The sequence below is a fragment of the Protopterus annectens genome, chromosome 5.part0 (assembly GCF_019279795.1).
Source record: "Protopterus annectens isolate FY-2018-M chromosome 5.part0, PAN1.0, whole genome shotgun sequence".
Lineage (NCBI taxonomy): Eukaryota > Metazoa > Chordata > Ceratodontiformes > Protopteridae > Protopterus > Protopterus annectens.
In genome coordinates, this window is record NC_056735.1 from 147,201,498 (window position 1) to 147,206,277 (window position 4,780).

Below are 4,780 nucleotides of genomic sequence, written 5' to 3' on the forward strand. Positions count from 1 at the left end.
AAAAAAAAAAATTTTTATTAAAGATATATATTTTATTAAAGCATGTTTTTAAACACATATTTCCTTGCTTAAAGGATATGATGTAATGTAGGTTTTAACCTATGAGCCTTGGCCATGAACTATTTAAAAATCAGATTGTTAAACCAGTATTAAGTCTGATGAAGCCAATAGGTGAAAGCGCTAACTGTCTGGAATAAAGAAGAACATTTTATATCCTGGAGTTTCATTTATAGTTTTGTTTGGTTCCTGTTTCTACAAACTTTGTTGTGACTTCCAGCACTTGAAGAACAGTTTTGGGCTGTGGTAACGACTGTGGCTACTTTTTGGACATTTATTATTATATTTATTTTTGCCACAGAAGTTTTTGTGATCCGGTGGTGTGTTGCCATATTATTATAGATATATATATATATATATATATATATATATATATATATATATATACACATATTATTGTTATTATTACATATATATATATATATATATATATATATATATACTCACACACATATATACACACATATATACACATGTAACCAGCAAAGCCTCCCTGCTCCATAGTAGTAACGTATAATAACCCTGCCCTTAACTCTAACCTGTATCTTAAATAAAAAAAAGCCATTCCTAAACACTCACAATCATACACACTCAGTCTATCATCTTACCCAATATATCTATATCTATATTTTTATTTATTTTACATTTGTTGACCGGGAGTGTGAGACTGAGCAAAAGCACTTTTCCAGCGGAGGCCCGGGGAGAAAAGCTCCAGAACATATAGGACAATTACAATAGTAATATGACATTCAGTATTAGAGAAGAAAGAAAAAAACACAAGAATTTTTTAGGTGGATAAAATCATCATTACAGTAATTATCAAGTTATTCAATAATTAAGCAAGGAGGATGAATAACAATTTAAGCTTGGGATGTAAGAAGTAGAGGTTTAACAAGAATATACTAATAAGAAGTTCTAAGAGCAGCATATAGCTTAAGTTTAGGAGTTTATATATTTATTTTTATATATGTGTGTGTGTGCATCTACACACACACACACACACACACACACACACACACACACACACACACACACACACACACACACACACACACATACACACGTACATACACACACACACACACACACACACACACACACACACACACACACACACACACACACACACACGCACGCACTGAAAATCACCCACTATTATTTCCATAATCTGTATTTTTGCCAGGATGGAATGAGAGGAAATGAAATGGATCTTTGAACTTCAGGCAGATAAATGGACAAAAAAATTAAAGATGCCTAAACAACTTGTCAATCAGAAGCATACTGTTGTCAAGCAGGAATGGAAGAACAAAGAACATATTTATATGAAAAAAATAAAGACGTTATTGAATGAAATCTATGACCAAAAATGAAAGACTGTAAAAAGAACAATCTCACTATAAGGCAAAATATAATACAGTTGCAAGTAATGAAAAGTCAGATAAGCAGCAGATGGCACTCTTAATTTAATGCAGGAATGACTCAAAAAAGGTGAATTTAAAGCAAAATAGGAAAGATTAATACTAGCATCATAGGATGGAGAACTAAGTACATGTCATTTTCCAAAGTCCATTGAACACGCGTGGAAATAGATACATAGAGTTGCTGTCAAACAGTAGTGGAAAAAATCACACATCTTGTTCCAGAATGTGAAACACTGATGGCAGAGAGCCTGCATATGTAACGGTATAAAAAAATGTGGCAAAAGTAATGGAAAAGTATTGGAAACATGACCCACTAACCATTAAACAGTATGATGAACATTATACCACATGTGACCCACTAACCAATAAACAGTATGATGAACATTATATTACGTGACCCACTAACCATTAAACAGTATGATGAACATTATACCACATGTGACCCACTAACCAATAAACAGTATGATGAACATTATGTCACGTGACCCACTAACCATTAAACAGTATGATGAACATTATATTACATGGAAGTACCCATTACCAGCATTTCTTGAAAGATACAGTGGTCCATGAGAAGAAGACACAAATATCAAAATCATGAAACATCGTATCTTGTAGGCAGAAATTAGTGCAATGGGCTACAACCAACCTGCCACAAGAAACCATTCTGTTAGGAGACCTAAATCTTGATTGGCAATCCTGTAACTCTAGCAATCCCACAAACCATATTAACTTATTCGGTTTCTCTCAACTAATTCAAGAACCTACCAGAGTGGATAAAAAATCCAAGAAACAATCAACTCTTGATTGGACTTTAGTAAATTTCCCTAGTCAAAATTATCTCACGGGCTGTCTACCAGACTCACTCAGCAATCACTGCCCCACTTTCCTTCTTCGTAAAAAATTAAACATAGCCAAACCCATACTATATAAGGAAACTAGAAATGAGCACAAGGTAAATCCACAAACTCTCAATAGTATATTACGACAATGTAATTGGCAGCCATTACATACTCTGGAACTAGACCAGGCAGTTAAACTATTCAATAGTACTTTTATGAATGTTTTGAATACAGTAGCCCCCATTAGAAAACTTAGACCCAAAGTAGACTATGCTCCTTGGCTGACTAGGACCACAAAAGGCTTACTACAAGCCAGGGATAATGCCTGGAAGATCTGGAAAAAGAACAATACTAGCTTAAATAGACAGAACTATCAACAACTTCACAATCAAGCCAATAGGCAAACAAAGCTAGACAAACGAAGCTACTTCCTTCATCTCCAAAACAAACACTCTAAAAAACCCCAAAAATTCTGGCATGCTATTAACTCCCTTCTAAAACCTGGTAAAACTACTACTCCAGCTCCCAACACAAATTCCACTACCGACAGCTTAGCCTCTCAATTCAACCATCATTTCATAGACTCTATTCTATCACTATCTACTCAGCTATCTAGCAATAACCCTATAGCTCGACAATACTCCACCACAGCAAGTTCAAGGATGCAAGGATGCCAAGCAAGAAGACAATTCTTTTATTCCACAACGACAAGCCACAGACTTAATAACCCTATATCCACCCCCACTAAGGACCATAGTAATATACCACCTTTTACCCTCTCTCCCATACCAACCTCCATAGTCAAAAAGCTACTCTCAAAATTAAAACCTACCACTCTTGCAGCTGATGGCCTACCCACTAATTTCCTAAAACTAGCAGCTGAATCTCTAGCCTACCCTGTCTCAATTCTGATTAACCGCTCCATAAAAGAGGCTTATATCCCTCATCTATGGAAGGAATCACATATTATCCAACTACACAAAGGTGGTAACTCCTATGAGCTATCAAACTACAGCCCCATTGCTATCCTATCCCCCCTGTCCAAACTTCTGGAAAAATGTATTCATACCCAAGTGATGCATTTCTTAACCTCACATAATCTCCTCTCCTCAACCCAGCACGGCTTTCGCCCAAACCACAGTACAACCACTGCTCTTCTGTCTTTCACTAACCAGGTTAACCAACTCAGAAATAACAACAACTTTGTATCTGCCATATTCTTAGATCTCTAAGGCATTTGACATGGTCTCATATAACCTACTACTTGACACACTAACATCATTATCCTTTGCCCCCTCTACAACTGTTTGGTTCAGAAACTATCTCTCTGATAGGAAACAATCAGTCAAATGGCAAGGAACCCTATCACCCTTACTATCATCCAGCATAGGTGTTCCACAAGGCTCAATACTAGGTCCATTACTATTCATTATTTTCACTAATAGACTACACACCTCCACACTGCATGCATCACTCATACAATATGCTGATGACTCCACCTTAATCTGCTCAGCCCCATCCCTTACCACTCTTCAAAATCTTACCCAGGAATCCTTCAACGCCACTGAAAAATGGATTACTGATATCCAGCTGATTCTTAACCCCAACAAGACAAAACTTCTACTTTTCTCCCCAACCAAATACAAACCCACACCCCTCTTTTTCACTATCACTTCCAAAAATGGCACCACAATCTCCCCCTCCCTCCACACAAAACTCCTTGGCATTGAAATAGATAATGACCTCCACTTCGATGTCCATATCTCTCAAACCATTAAGAAAGTACATAAAAAATTAGGAACACTGTATAAACACAAACACTTCCTAACAGACCAAGCACGAATCACCCTAGCCCAAACCCATCTTCTGTCTACACTACTGTATGCATCTCCTATCCTAACCCACATTAAGAAAACAGACATGAACAAACTAGAGTCATGTTACAATAAGATTGCAAAATTTGCCAATAACTCTGCTTTTCGTAGCCATCATTGCCTTGCCCTAAAAGAATTACAGTGGTTAGAACTTCCTCATTTAATTAGTTTCCACCAACTTGTCCTCACCTATAACATCCTAAAGAATCCCCACAAGACTCCAGCCCTGAACCAACTACTTAAACAATACTCAGCAAACCGTCCACTCCGCTCATCCAACAAAACCCTGCTGCATATAACTCAAGCCAACAACACTGCAGGAAAAGCTCTATTTGCTCATACCATAGCAAAGACATGGAATAATCTCCCCCAGAATATCTCCTCAGCTCCATCTATCTCACTGTTCAAAAGATCACTTAAATCACACCTCCTGCATTCCTGGCTCTGTCCTTGCATCACATAAATGCTTTCCTGCTCTACCCAAATACTTCCTACCCTACTCTATATCCTGCTTTCTATCTCTATACTACAGTACTAACTTCTCCTCAAAACTGACATACAGGGCCTTCCTGTGCTCACGCTCAAA